The sequence below is a fragment of the Arctopsyche grandis genome, chromosome 10 (assembly GCF_051622035.1).
Source record: "Arctopsyche grandis isolate Sample6627 chromosome 10, ASM5162203v2, whole genome shotgun sequence".
Classification (NCBI taxonomy): Eukaryota; Metazoa; Arthropoda; class Insecta; order Trichoptera; family Hydropsychidae; genus Arctopsyche; species Arctopsyche grandis.
In genome coordinates, this window is record NC_135364.1 from 18,224,278 (window position 1) to 18,241,659 (window position 17,382).

The 17,382-nt window shown below is 29.2% G+C and overlaps 2 protein-coding genes across 18 annotated transcripts in view; one reads left to right on the top strand and one right to left on the bottom strand.

Moving 5' to 3' along the window:
- LOC143918159 (dual specificity calcium/calmodulin-dependent 3',5'-cyclic nucleotide phosphodiesterase 1A-like) overlaps positions 1–17,382 on the bottom strand; it is a 183,445-nt gene that overhangs the window by 38,518 nt on the left and 127,545 nt on the right. The gene's annotated exons all lie outside the window — the stretch shown is intronic.
- LOC143918162 (maltase A1-like) overlaps positions 1–17,382 on the top strand; it is a 50,331-nt gene that overhangs the window by 14,109 nt on the left and 18,840 nt on the right. The window lies entirely within an intron of this gene.

Consider the following 17,382-nt stretch of genomic DNA (forward strand, 5'->3'; position numbering starts at 1 on the left):
TGACTCTGTATATCTCAAGACATGTCAGAATCAACGAAAGGAAATGTCGGCGACAGTATTGATGTGGTTGTGAAAGGTGAGTTGAGGATCAAAAGTGATACTCAAATCGAAATGACACCAAAAGACAGATCCAATGGAATGTGTATACATATACATATACTTCGTCTACATAAATTTAATATATAGATTTGTCTACATAACTTTAAAAAAAGTTTAATAATATCATTAATTTAAAATTTGAAAGAAAAAAATTTCCAAATTTCATCGAAGGATACATATTTTAAAATCAAAAGCTTAAAAATATTTCCGCAGATTTTAAAGCTTTGATTTTTAGTTTGTTTTATTTTCCCTGGTGGTTTTCAATATTTTTTTCGATGGAAACTTTTCCTTACGCAATCCCGTGACTTTTTATAAAAAATGTATAGGTAAACAACGCAGTATATCGCAAAAAGTTCTCGTGTGAAATTTTTCATTACGAAAAGAAACCTTTTTCTAATAATTTTTACGAAAGAGTTACAACTGAATTCTATGGAAAAATTGAAAGTGTACGTCATATTCGAAACGATTTTAATATGCTCAACATTAAGTCAATTTAAGTGTCAAAACCTTCGAAGAATTTGAAAATAGACTCACTAACGAAATTATGCTTTAACTTCCTACACAACTCTTTTTATGTTAAAATGTTAGGAGAGCTCTGCTACTTTTGTTTGTACAGTGAAAAACTTGTTAAACAACACTACTTCCGAAATCCATGCGGGTCACGTATACTTTTTATTTTTTGGTAGACTTACATACATACATATATGAAAGGAAAGTTTTTCAGAAAATTGTGTGGGGAAGGGCTTAGTGCAGCATAAGCTTTTATTAAAACGCGAAATTGTTCTATACACACACTCGCGTTGGAGCAAGTAGTCTACGTCATCGGTAATGACGTCACGTTTTCCCTAGTGACCTGCACTGGTCGCCTAGGCTATATCCTTTATTGCCTAGTTGCATAGTTGCCTCCATTTGTTCTCGATATGCTTTAATTCGATGCACATAATATGCTCGCGCGATGCACACAAATGGTTTTGAACTCAATTCAGCTAAAAGTTAAATTAGAATGTCATTTTGTGGAAAACTGTATTAATTTTATTATACCTTACATAAAATGCATTTAAATCGGTTAATCGAGAGTGTAGTTGTTGGCATTACGATTTTTTCATGTGTGTATTAGTTGTTGATATTTTTAGTACCAATACGACGAGGCAAGAAGAGAATAGTTGAACGCCGATAGCTTATTGGCCACACCAATGTGTATAATGCAAACAAATTACGGCATTTATCGTAATATCTGCGCGTTTATGCAAATTTACGATACGGCAAACTAATATATCAAGCCGGCCATTGTTCTAATTTAACTTTTTGTAATGGGGATGGAGCGAAAGGACCCTTGGGAGCGAAATCTTATAAAATATCATATTCATAAGGTATACACGGGTGCTTTTAAATGAAGTCTCGGTGTGTTTTCGGGCTTCGAGATTTATATTTTCTTTGCGTTCGCTCGTTATGAATACACGCTGGGACTTGGCAAATAGGAATTTTCACCCGGTGAAAACGAAAATTTACGATCGCTACAAAGTGCTAACGTGCCGACCATTATTTACAGTAGACTTTGCGAACTTCAATCCGGGGGTAAAACAGTTGGAAAAAAGTTTTATTCTTCAGAAGCCAAAATACATAAAATATTTATGTTCTTTTAAAGATAGGAACACACACGGGCTTTGAAGCAAAAGCGCGCGCGCTCCTCCCGTGCGAATCGCCTTCTTCGCAATGGGAAATTGGTGTTTATCTAATGTTTGGTAAGGTAAAATAAATCCTTTTGAGACATACATTTTTATGTGTTTTGCCATTTTTAATATATGTATATAAAAGGTTTATATTATATGTATGTATGTGCATGATATGAAAATATTCTTAATAAAATAAAGTAAGCCTCTTGAAGCTATACGTAGATATGTACTTACACTTTTACTTTACTCACAGTGTATTCACTTTACGATGCCAAAAATAATTTTAGAGTTTCTTAGACTAAATTTGCATATTAACTTTGAAAGAGCATTCATCAAAACTGTGAACATAAATTTTCCCGTCAAAATCTCTCTCACAGCTATGTGTATACGTATCATGTATAAAACGTATAATTTATTTTACAGGTACATATATTTGCTTCAAATTAATTTAAAAAGATGATTTTAAATTATGAAAAGATACATTTGCATAATCAAAAATTTTAAACATCAAAATTGCTTCATTTAAAACTATTATTAAAAAAATGTTTGAGTGAATTCCATTACAATCAATATTCATATTATATTAGACAGCTCGTAATGTTACAAAAATTGCATTTTTGTAAATAAATAATAATTAAGATTCATTTGAATTAAGTTAACACGACGTTAATTTATAAGGATACAAAATAAGGGTTTTATTTAAAACAATATTTCCATTAAAAAATTAACACGTTTGGTTTTGCAATGTTAAGCATATCAGTTGAAAATAAATTTACATATAAATTATTCAAAAAAGTTTCTCTTATGATAATGATGAGCTGAAATCGTTTCAAACTACAAATATGTATGTATATATGTATGTGTGTATATTTCCAAGCACTTTGCTCTTAACTTTGACTTGTATGCACTCACTTGATATAAACTTGCACCTTAACTCGGAACAAAGTTTCATATCTGAAAACTGATCATGAAATTTAATTACATTCTCGCTTGACACAATAGCCACTTCATCTGATTAAAAACGCTATTTTATGTACGTATACATTTTGCTCTAAGCATGCACATACATACATATGCTAAGAAAGTTAATATCTAGTAAGCTGGAGCATTATATAGTCTTGTTTGGAATTGAATTTAATGTCAGATAAAATTTAATAAGTAAATCTCGTTTGTCATCATGGAATAAAAGTCCACATACACACTCTTTATGGGGAACATTAATCTTTTGTTTGATAATGGCGCTAGGGAATTGTGTCCACACCGCAACCTCCTATTGACCTCCTTATGTTTAACATTTAAAAGCCTTCAATTCCCTACAGGGAAGACGTATAAAGCTTCTAAGAAGGTGGTTCCGTGTTCGACATGGGGAACCATTTACAATTCACTTTGAAACCCATTCAAAAGCCATCACCGGAATTAAAATTTTACAGTAGATAATTTTCATGAAAATCTTTTTCCATTAAATAAATTTTCCTATAAAATAAGCCGGAGATTAATTCGAGTGTTTGTTCGAAAATTATAATTTTCTTTCACATTAAAAACAATATTTTCATTAATAATCTGCTCTTTTCAATTTTCGTCTAAAATAAATATAAATTTCAAAAAAAAAAGAAAGTAAAATACGGCATTTTTCTGAGATGTTTCAATAAATTCGTTTTAATTAGTTTGAAGAAGGTCAAGACAACTGAAAGAAATATACCTATAAAAGTACTTATAATGATTCTTTCGTTTGAATTTGAGACTTTTACCCGAAGAGGACTTATTTTTTATGCTCTGTTTTATTACGATTTCCTCTCGAAAATCAGGAGTAAAGAATGTTTTTCATCTTTTAATTCAATATGAAAAACAAAGCTATAATAACAAACTAAGTGAAATATTTCTCAATTTAAAGGAAAATAAGACTATATTCGGAAACTTAAGAGGAATTTATTAAAAGTTCATATTTAGCTTCGTTATTTATATTTCGAAATACTGTCAAAAAGTTAAACATCGAATATATACATATTAATGTATGAAATATAATATTTTTTGACTTGTTATCTCTATTACTCACGAATCTGATCTTATGTACATACATATATTAAACATAAAATTAAATTGGCATGCGTTACCCGCTCATAGCACGCCTTAATCTCATTGATCTTATTCTTTGTGAGTCTACTAGCATGTTAGCGATGCTAATACTTTTAACAAATTTATATAATAATACGTCATATCTATACATATGTACATATGTTATGAATATTTATATATAGATAAATTTTAAACTTAAGACTCGACTTTTATGCTTTTGATCTGATTATTTAGTAAAACAGTAGGTAAATTAATTTAAACGTTAAATCAATTAATATTTTCATCCGAGTAAATCCTATGATTTGAGTTTCCAATTAATGCATTATGAACTGTCACGTCTTGCTATCTAAACAGAATTATATTCAAACAGATTGGACGAGAGACATCGATTCGAGTATTTAGCACATTTAAAATTAAAGTTTCAGGGAGTGATTTTTACATTTACAGTCAAATATGAAAATGAAAAACTGAAAAAACACACTCAAACAAGGAAGTAATCCGCACAAAAGTGTAATCAAGCGAGCCACACGCTCATTGTGTACCCCGGTTCGTTCGGATGAGCAATCGCAAACAACACGTCGCGTCGGACTAAACTAAAATAATATGATAATTAAAACACCATTGTTGAAATGTACATATATATTTATATATGTTTAACATTCGTGTCAATGCGCGTCTAATTTTTCAAAATTACGAAAGAAAACAAAGAGACCGGTTCGCGTTGGTCTGACGTAGTATGAAATTCCATACTGAGCAACGTAACTCGAATCTTTCAGATTTACGCACACTTGGTAAATAGGTCGACATAATCCACCGCAAATTTCCAGGTCTTATAAATTTATTACCGGGATCGGTTCTTCTTCTTCTTCTCTCTGATACGATATGTTTTTCTTTTTTTTTCGTTAGGGTATTGTATTCTTTTCCCTATCTACACGTGAAGATACGTATGTGCTAATTAGATGCATCATATTCACTAAGACGTTATTTCAGATGTTTAAAAGTAACTAATCGTTAACAGAATGTTCAATATAAATTATTTTATTGTTAAAAAATATTCTTAAGCCATGATAACTACGAAGGAGATACATATTCGATATTATATGTATACTATTAATTGATTAGAATATATTTGATCAATTTAAATTGATGTGAAATCATTAAAGTATTAACACAGTATACAAATGTGCATTCGACTAAAAATTTATACATTTTAATTATGAATAAATTGACAATTCACATTGAATATGCTATTATATTGAAAATTTTGTTCATTCTACATACATATGTATGTACATATATTAGGTCATTTAAATATTTAAATATATACTATAATAACTATAAAAAACTGAATTAAAATACAAATTGTATTGATATTAAAATAAAGTGAAAACTATAAAATCGATATATATACATACATATGTATGTACATGTAAAACTGCAATACATATTGTACAAACAATTATGTACGTATGGCTATATAATTTATTATTTTTATTATTACTATATAACTATGCTATTTACATATATTTTACTCATAAACTAAAAAAGGTACGAGTTCATTTTTATATTTGTGTCTATGTATACCTTTGCATTTCAACTGGTATCACCAAGGATGGTTTGCTTAATAATTCCATATCTTTATCTGTGTATGCAGTTATGTGTATGTTTGTATGCATATATCTATTTTCATTTATGCATATGGATATTTATATTTATATCACTACGTGCTCTATCTACTTCCTTTTTTACAATGTCTTCTAATCGTCTTGTCATTTATTATCAAAATGTCAGAGGTCTCCGAACTAAATCTGACTCTTTTCTTCAAAATGTATTAGTTAATAATTATGATATTATCTGTCTATCAGAAACTTGGCTAAATGACTCATTCAATAATAGTGAGTTTTTTGATGCCAGATATCAGGTGTTTCGACGTGACAGAGATTATTCTCTTCATAACCAAATATTTGGTGGTGGTGTAATCATAGCTGTGAAAAATAATCTACCCTCTGTCATTCAAAATAATTGGTTAACTTCCACAGAAGACCTTTGGATTACTATTACCACTAAATTTTTTAAACTAAATATCTGTACTGTCTATATTCCTCCTGGTAATTCTCACCAAACTCTATTAGTTACCCATTTAAATAAAGTATCTGATCTAATAACCAATTATCCAGAGGATCGATTCATTTTACTCGGTGATTACAATCTTCCCACTATTGATTGGACAAAATACGACTCAAATCTGCATCTATTTCCTTCCAATTGTATTAATTTTTCTTCCCTTTCCTTTACTCAATTCTTATCTTATAATAAACTATATCAATACAATTATTTATCAAATACTAATAATCGTATTCTTGACCTAGCTATTAGTAGTTTCCCCTTATATATTTCTCGTGCTGACTCTACGCTAATCCATGAAGATTCTCATCATTTATCCTTTTGCATCTCAATAATTTACAACAAATCTTCACCCTTGAATTATAATTATAATAAAACTTTCCTCTTTAGAAAAGCTGACTATGCTAAAATTATTACAATTTTAAGCGATATCAATTGGAATTCACTTTTGTCCAATTTAAATATTGATTTAGCTTGTAAAAAATTTTACGATACCTTACAAAATATTATTGAATGCCACGTCCCTTTTACTCTTAAATCTAAACGTACCAAATATCCCCCCTGGTTTACATCGTCTCTTATTAAAATAATAAAAGAAAAAAACAAATTCCATAAAAAATTTAAAATTTATTCAAATCCCTTAGATTATCAAAGTTTTTCACTATTAAGAGCTCGAATTAAAAAATATTCTTTAATCTGCTTTAGAAATTATATTTCTCTTATTCAAAATAATATTAAAACTAATCCCAAATCATTTTGGTCATATATAAATTCAAAAAAAAATACCTCCTCTTCATATCCTTCCGTAATGTATTATGGAAATAAGTCGGCTTCACATGGTTCTGAAATCTGTACCATTTTTGCTGACTATTTTGACTCCACTTTCAATAGTGATTCTACCATTAACCTTTCTATCTCTAATACAGATACTTCTTCTTGTAACTTATCTACTTTTCATTTTGACTTATCTACTGTACTCAGTCACATCAACTCTCTCAATGTTAATCTTGGTGCGGGTTGTGATGGTTTGCCTTCTTTTTTCCTTGTTAAATGTGCTGTCCCATTATCTCTTCCCATAACAATCCTTTTCAATCTTTCTATGTCTAACGGTATATTTCCTGACTATTGGAAATTATCTTACATCACCCCTATTTTTAAAAAAGGTGATAAGAATCTTATTGAGAATTACCGTCCTATATCTAAACTATCTGTCATTAGTAAAATCTTTGAAAAAATTATCTATAATTTCCTTTTCTCCAATTTCAAAAACTACATTATACCTGAACAACATGGTTTTTTTAAGGGGAGATCGGTAGAGACTAACCTGCTTAATTTCACTAGTACTCTCACATCTTATATGGACAAACGAATCCAAATAGACGTCGTTTATACGGATTTCTCTAAAGCTTTTGATAAAATCAATCACAACCTTTTACTCAATAAACTTTGGTCCCTCGGAATCCGAGGAAATTTATTTCGTTGGATCTCTTCGTATATACTAAATCGTCACCAAATCATAATTCTCAATGGTTTTAGATCATCACTTAGACATATTCGTTCCGGTGTCCCACAAGGGTCGCATTTAGGTCCCTTATTCTTTTTACTCTATATTAATGATATCTCATACATCTTCAAACATTCCTTTATACTTCTTTACGCTGATGATTTAAAAATTTACAAACCTATATACACCATAGACGATTGTCATAAGATACAAGAAGATCTAGATAGATTCTCTATATATTGTTTAAATAATGATCTTTTTATTAATCTAGAAAAATGCTCTATTTTAAATTTCACTAGAAATAAGTCAATTATTACTAATCAATATCAATTAAATCATTCAATCCTTAACACGTCATCTTCTATTAAGGATCTTGGTGTAATACTCAATAATAAACTAGATTTCTCTGAACATATTTTTTTTATTACCAACAAAGCATTTAAATCTCTTGGATTCCTACTCCGCTCAACAAAACCCTTTAATGATCCTTATGTACTAAAATTACTTTATTTTTCCTTTGTAAGGTCTCACCTTGAATTTGCCTCAATTATCTGGTCACCTTTTTATTTATCCCATATTAATTGTATTGAGAAAGTTCAACTTAAATTTATTAAATCCTTACGCTACCTTTTTCCTACCTATACCCATTCTACTGTTTCCGACATTTTAAAAATCCTTTCTTTTAACAATCTTTCTGTCAGGCGACGACATTCTGATGCTATATTCTTCTTTAAGCTCATAAATGGTTTTCTTGATTGTTCTGATTTACTGAATAAGGTTAATTTCAGAATCCCAGTTCGATACTCTAGACGCGTTGCACTATTTTCACTTGATCCTTTCAATACTAATTCCCAAAAATATTTTTATCTGCAGCGCGTTTATCGTATGTTTAACGGAGAGCTGAATGAGGTTGATCTGTTTGGTATTTCCCTACATCAATTCAGGTCTAACATCAAGAGAATCTTGACCGATTGATTCATTTTTTCTCCTATTCTATTTTTTCAATATTTCCATTATTTTTATACTTTAGTTTAGTTATGTAATGTGCTATTTAATCATATTATAGCTTTCATTCTTTTCCTTTTCATTTGTTTATTTTGTATTTACCTTTTTCATTTGTTTTTTATATTTGTAAATTTCAATTTCTTCTTATATTCTATCTTATAACCTTTTCCAAATATTTTAATACTATAGTTTAATTATGCAATGTACTACATATTTTGTCATGCCTTTATTCTTTACTTTTTAATTTGTTTTCCTTATATTTATCTTTTTCATTTTTGTAAAAATCTATTATTGGACTCGGATGTTACATATATTATTTATTTACTTTTTGTTTTTTTTATACCTATCTCTGTACATCCTGTCTGTTGATTTTTCAATTAATAAAAATAAAATAAAATAAAATAAAACATATAAATTAGAAAAATCTGCCTGAAAATTGGTTCAATATTATTTTTAATAGATCAATTTCATTTAACTATTTCAACACAACATTAATTTGTATCAACTTAACAAGCTTCTAATAAGAATCGTTCGAAGAAACTTTTGAAGCTTTCCAAGTTTATTTACAGAATTTTGATGAAATTCACTTACAGCATGCTCGGACTATTTTCAATGGGCTTGATATACAAGTCAGAAACTTTGTACAGATAAAAAAATGAAAAAGTATAACTACCTCCAAACATTACTTCTGAGCCCATTAATAATTTTCTCTAGAAAAACAACTTCACACATGCATGCATATCAGATATATGTAAGTAATATGTAGACATTTTCTTTTATGACATTTCGTCAAACTATTTCGTATCTTAACCGCAACCTTATTTTTTATTCGTAAAAATCGCAATCCGAACTCATATTGTATTTGAAAATGAAACAGTACTGAAATGTTTGAACTTTTCATCAAACGATATTTGAAACAAAAGGTTAGCTATATTTTTATTACGTAATATGTACTCGTAAGCAGCGTATTCGCTTTAACGTTAATATTGTTCCTACCATGAGCTATCCCTCTGACATATATTATTATAATATACATTATACATTTGTACATTCTCGCATATATTATATTAAAGTGTTTCTCAAGCCCCACACGAGAAATTAATTGAATGTATGTATGTGTGTATGTACAACGTCAATACGTCGTCAGGACTACAGGGCATGTGTGTACAGGATATAAGAGCATGTTGCCTGTTAGTGAAATTTCATTTAAAATTCCTTTTCGTGTATAATGGCACTAGATTCATTACGTATTCTCGTCTGAAGTTTGACGTCACGACATTATCGACGAAATGGATCGTTTGCAAGTTTGTCACTTACGCAATGCAAAAAACTTCACGAAAGTATGTAAATATTGTAACACGTTGGTAACCTCTGGAAGGTTAATTTATTTGTTGCCGTTTCTTGCTTCCACAACTTTGAACGATTGTTTGTTTAATTGAGTGAACGTGATGAGGTTTAATTTGATCGGCGACTATCAAGAATACAATTTTGCCGTTTTTCTCTAAGTGGGTCAATATCTATGTATATATGTACATATGTACATCAAATTCTATGTTATACATTTAAAAATATCTGATATAAATTTAAAATCATTTTTTTATATTTTAATCCGATGTTTTCTGGGGTAGCTAATTGTATTTATACAGAATGGTCCACGGAAGTCGGACGTTTTTGTATTATTTTGTATTATCTAGAGAGTAGGAACATGTAGTGATAGTTGTTCAACTTCTTACTTTCTTCCATTTAATTTTCATGTTCATAAACATAACCGAAACTTCGAAGACGAAGAATCGACGGGGAAAATGTATGGTTCTAGCAAGACTTCAAGATTTTCACTGGCTGCAGTTCGAGCGTTGTTTCACACTTTGGTGATGTCCCCTGATCTGCCCGTTCACCTGATCTTTTCATGTGTGATTTTTATTGGTGGAGCTATCTTAAAGGACAGGTGTTTAAAGAAAAGCCACCCACACTGGAAGAACTGATAACCGCAATGAAAAATCAAATCGAACAAATGAAAACACTAGGAAGAGTGGAGGGAAATTTTCGAAAATTTCTCTGCACGTGTGATAGTGAAACCGGCCATAATTTGAATGATATTATATTTTGTACATAAGCGCTTCAAAGTTGTATATTTATTTCTATATTAATAAATATTTTTTACACAAAAAATTGATACCGTTTAATTTATAACGAGTACCGTTTAATTTATAACAACCCATTTTTCATGGATCACCTGTACAATATCTTTGTTATTGAAACATTTTATAATTAATTTTATTATTATTTTTAATTATGAAATACAAAAATTAAGAAAGTATATTGTATTGAATATCGTTTTCAATCAAATGGACTTGAAATATTCCTGACTTTAATTGGCATCCATATTAATAATATATTTAAATTAATTTCTGTGTTTAGTAGTATATGTACATATGTACATATGTACATTATTTGTTCGGCCGTCACCGATACATCTCGTTCACTTTAATGTAATAAAAATGTTCATACATATATTTTTCAAGTGAAAGTAGCAATGTTAATAAGCTTATTGTAAAAAACTAAATGTATGTAAGCTTATTGTAAATCATATTAACAATTAGATACAACATAACTTCTTATTGAATACTTATCTCGCAGATAAAACTCCGTGAAGAGATATACTTTTAGCCGTGAAATGTCCGATTTGACATATTTGGCCATAAATCAATATATATCGTGTATTACATTACATTAAGCTAGACGCCAAATTTGAAATTTATATATACATATGAGAGTTAAAACTATAAATATTTAAATATTAGAGATAACGAGAACCTACAGAGCAAATTTTTTAAAATATAGAGTGAATTATAGGCGTTTAAACAATTAAAATCTAAAATGGCCATATCAAGGCGAAAAGGTTGAAGATAGATTATGGTAGCTTGCTGTACCGTCATAGATGTCACCGTACCCGAGATTCTGGATATTTGATACGCATTATATACGATATTTTATCTCCAACTTAATGGCAGACGATACATTAACGTATATTGATGACCAAAATGAGCAATATGGCAAAGTATGAAAACAATCGGATAAGAGATAAGAGATATAAAAAATGACCACTAACACGAAAACCATGTGAACTTAATAAGAGGTAAGTAAAAATGTACATAATTTCAATGATTAAAGTTTGCTTAGACTAATTTTTACATTACGTAATCTCACATATCAGATTGTGTCCTAATGAAAATATTTATAAAATTAATATCAGCTATAGTGATCAAACTTCAAAATATAGTAAACATATTTGATATTTCATTTCGCATATAAATTACAGTAACCAAGGGTTTATATGATACATATACGGTATTGTTATGAAACGTGGCGTTGTTAAGCCGGCCATAAATTACGTGGTGATTTTTCCACATGTCCTGAAGTTGTGTCGTATCTTCGGTCGGTTTCCCACTTTTCCACCATGTCAGGAAAATTCCAGCGATAGCGACGATGCAGGGGTAATAAATTTGTGACCATTTATGCAACTTGAGAATTATGCGAGCCACCCGTTGGTTGACAATCACTATTGTCGATGTGTGCAGGTGAAAGCTTTTGATAGTTAGAACCCCCACAGTTACGTAATTAGGGGATCTGAAGGGTCTTGTTGTTCTCTTGCATCGGAAGTGTACTGATTAATAATTTCAATGGTACACTAGAAACGTTTGAAAATCGACATGATAATTTCCTTACGTTTTCCTGGTAGAGGCTATTCAATTTACTATAAACAATATACAAATATAACATATATGTATAATATGATTAATTTAAGATTTGTTCAAAATATTTTTCATGATAATTGATTCATATCTAAAAACATTTTTTGTTTCGAAATTTATATTAAGTAATTTTGAACTCAAAAGAAAACTAAAATTAGCGTTGTGCTATATTTTTAGAATTATAAGAACGAATATGGAAATACTTTATATACAATCTACAAGTTATTTATATATTTTAAAATATCATGCCACATATCGTGAGGAATTTTGATTTAAATACCAAAATGTTTATTAGAGTGATGAATTACTGGGATTAATTCTTTTGAACAGTTTTGCTCCAACTAAATTACACAAAACTGCTTTTGTAAGTAATTCCATCTGAAGAAAATCCAGAACTGAATACGATTATGCAAATTGAGTCTTGGATGCGCTTACAAAGTTCAACATTCCAAACAATAGCGAATTTAAAGGGTTTAAAGTTATATCCATTACACTATAAGAGGATAAATGTAATAATATTGATATTCATATAATAATATCATTCAAATGTATATTATAATTAATTATAGGCATAAATATGTATTTATTTAATAGCACGTGAGCGATGCATTGTATCGAAATCATTATTTTTATTCTATTGTGAAACGATCACAATATAATCGCAATCAATTTGGAAATATTGCATAAACTTCTTTTTGAAGATAACAATAATAATTTAATAATAAATATGTACAAAACATTATTTCTTGACCTCTAAAAACGGAGAAGTAAAGCAAAACCACTTATGATTTTCCTGTCGGTCAAAATTTATCGTAACTTTTTATCTGTTTATTTGTTCAACACATTTTTTATATATATATATATATATATATTTGTATATACGTATGTATATACGTGTTCAACATTCCAAACAATAGTGAATTTAAAGGGTTTAAAGTTATATCCATTACACTACATATAAGAGGATAAATGTAATAATATTGATATTCATATAATTGTATCATTCAAATGTATATTATAATTAATTACAGGCATAAATATGTTTTTATTTAATAGCACGTGAGCTATACATTGTATCGAAATCATTATTTTTATTCTATTGTGAAACGATCACAATATAATCGCAATCAATTTGGAAATATTGCATAAACTTATTTGTGAAGATAACAATAATAATTTAATAATAAATATGTACAAAACATTATTTCTTGACCTCTAAAAACGGAAAAGTAAAGCAAAACCACTAATGATTTTCCTGTCGGTCAAAATTTATCGTAACGTTTTATCTGTTTATTTGTTCAACACATTTTTTTTAAATATATATTTGTATATACGTATATACGAGTTTATATTTATTTACGTACATATTTTTTTACCTATTTCAAATCTTATCTATCTTGTAATACCAGTGTACGCGATAGATTAGAGTTACATCGATCGAATTATGTTATTTTGATGCGTGTTATGTAAGCTAATATTAAAAGTTCTACGATAAGATCAACTATAATGTAATCAAGACATTTAGTTTTGGAAATAATATGTAAACAATCGCGTTTTTCTGATGAATTTCAATAACTAAAAAAAATAAACGCAATTTTTTTTTCTCATCCCATGGAAACAAACATTGTAAACAAAATATACGAGTCGGTAAATAAACAAAGTTGTCTAGCATCGTGTTTTTGCTGCTTACAAGCAAACACTTCACGCTGTTTAGAGATTATCTCTGTTTAATCTAATTAAGCATTGTTAATCTAAGATTACTAGAACAACAACCAGCCTTTTAGTATTATACAGAAAAAAAACATCTATGTATGTACATATAATGCCGGCGGACAGCAAAAAAATTAAAACTCGGCCGACTTCGAACAGCAGGAATAAATTAATTTGTACACTGGAATCCAGATTAAAATTTCATGTGAATTATCTCAAACGAAGAAAATGAATTTGCCGCTGGCGAGCGCAAACAAAAAAAAAATGAAAGAATATTGCTCAAAGCAATTGTCCGAATATAAAACATTCGGTATAATTGAATATAATAGCAATTTGATGGAAAGGATACAGCAATTTCCAACATTTTTTTGATTAATACGAACCGAAATTATTTGTGTTGAAATTTTCCTTCTTATGTTTCATATTAACTTCAAATGAATATATCAATATTAAAAGTATATTATAAAAAAACTACTTAAAACGGCACGTTTTTCTGCTATTTATTAACCAAGGATTTTGTTAATGAATTAAAATTCATAACTTTTTGAAAATTCGAACAAATATAGAAGTATTTTCGCAATAGGAAATATTAGGTTTATTTATTTTTTTAGACGTTAAAAGTTATTTATTATTTAGAAGTAATTAATAGGTTTTTTTTATTATTTTAGACGTTAAAATTTTATATACATATGATATGTATATAGATTAAACATATACAACACATTTCTAATTCACAATTTCTATCGGCAATGCCACCTCTCTCTTTATAGTTTGACGTTGTTTCTAATCTTTCTATTGATGAAAGGTGTAGGTATATTCAAATATATTTCATATATACATATCTTTAAATCGTTCTGCAGTAGATTTGCAGACGCTGAAAGATTACGATACAAATGTCTTAATGGAAGTACATGTATACAAATACATACGTACTGGAAGAAAAAATTATTCTTACATAAACTTCAGGTGTAATATATTATATATACCCAAAATTCACGCATATATGAAAAGACATGTCTGAATAAAATAAAAATCATGTATTTACAGGCAATTGGAAATATTTGAAATTAATTTAAAATACAAGAGATTTGATAGACAATATAAAATATCACTAGACAATCATAATACCTACAAATATATACATAATAAGATTATAAAATTATCATAATTCTATATTTTAAAGTTTTTCCTAATTTTTTGATTGAATAATTGTTAATAAAAATGATGTATAATATGTATTTCAAAAATACTAACGTATATTGTTATTGATTTCGGTCTGGATACTATTTATAATGGTAATTTGATAACGGATATATTCAAATGTCATAAGTCTAAACAAAAATTCAAGTTCATTTTTATACAAACAAAGCTTTTACATATGATCACATCCATGAACACTTTCTTTGAAATTTCACTCTCACTTCGAGAACACTCTGTATACAAGATTTATCGCGCGAAAGTCAAGCATAATCCGCATCCCGCTTTATTCCACACTTAAACGCGTGTTTTTTATTTACACTTTCGACGGAATCGTTTTTCGCTCATGCGAATCTTCCATCGTCGAATAATTTTCCGATGAGATTTTCCCTTTAAGAGTTAAGCGCTACGAGACGACGCACTGTCAGGTGTGAAAAAACCGTCGAAAATCTCGACACGATGGAAAAAATAGCGTACGTAAAATTTTCGAGCGAGTTCCAAATTTTGGAAAGGTTGTGGGGAAGAGGATACGGTGGGATGAAGGGGTGAAGTTTTCCCGGGGGACGACGAGGAATTTTCATTAGATTTTTCCGCCAAGAGTATGGAGCTGGAGAGAGTGGCTTTCAGCGAGCTTAAAGCTCTCGGATACTCGCCAGTGTGCTATAATAGATCACCCGAGCAAAGAAAGCTCCAAGGTAAACAGAGTTTACGCAAAAGTGAGTAAAGGCTTTAAGTGCCACGATACGGGTTCGAAAAAGTTGTGCACAATTTAAAATTGATTTCAGACTTGCAAGAGGCCTTTGAACAGAACATACACAAGACTTAGGCATCACCCGTTTCGAAAATAGCCTGCGGGATGTTTAAATTTAGCAAATTTAGCCTGTGCCTGAATAACTTTTCAAGTGAGAGAATAACATGAAACCTACATGTATACCGGTTAATTTAATGTTTGTACATATATATATCGTATAAAAACAAAGAAAAAAAAATAATAATATATTCTGAAACATTTTGGAAAGAATGTATTTTATTGCGTAAACTTTCTGTATCACTAAGACATTTACTGAGCGCTTAACTTTTTCACTCTGAGAAAGTTTGGCTTGAACATTTCATATTTTTTAATATAAAATAAGTCAAAAAAGGGATGAAAAGAGGGAAAACCTTTTCTTTGACATTTTTTAATACGAATATATTACACACGGGGACACACACAAACTCAATGGGGACAATTTATAAACAATACTGATAAGAATTCATACCAGGGACTTAAAACAGGGGACTAGGTATGTACAATATATATATATATATATATATATATATATATATATATATATATATATATATATATATATATATATATATATATATATATATATATATATACATACATATATATATAAACAGGCGCGGCTCGTGCATAGGAACTGCGGCGCTGCAGCACCCCCAGAAAAAATATAAAAAAATCACATTTGTATACATTTAGAACTTGTGAATATAATTTAAATAAGAATGATTAGATATTTGACATAATTATCATTAATGAGTATGTCAAATATATCTAAATACAAGTTGTAAATGCGATTTTTTTGTAATTTTTCTGGGGGTGCTGCAGCGCCGCAGTTCCTATGCACGAGCCGTGCCTTTATATATGTATATATATATATATATATATATATATATATATATATATATATATATATATATATATATATATATATATATATATAATATATATTTTTTAATTATTATCAATCAAGAATGCTACATTCCAAAGCTTCGTTATTTTTTTCCGCGCTTCTCACCGATTTATTCTGGGGAAATCATTTTATAAATCATCAGAAATAAGAGTACAAATGTGGAAAGTCCCTTGCCACATGTGAACTATTATTTCTGTGTAAATATGTGTTATTTTAACAAAAAAAATTTCAGAATGACGTTCTATAGACATAAATCAGAATATTTTCAGTGAAATTTCCATAAATGCTTGAAGAGACTAGTAAATTTAAAAAAAAAATGTTTTCTTCGATGGAACGCCTATACATGACAATTCGCTATTACAACCAGGGGAACAGTATTGAGAAAGCGAGTCCGTGCAAGTGAACTACGCGGCGGACCATACCATAATAATCCACTACCACTACCTCAGGTAGGGTAGGAAAGGGCTAGTCCGAGTGAACAATATCAATAAAGACAACATTTAGAATTTATTTTAGTTAAATTGTTGATATTTTTAAACTTTAGGTAA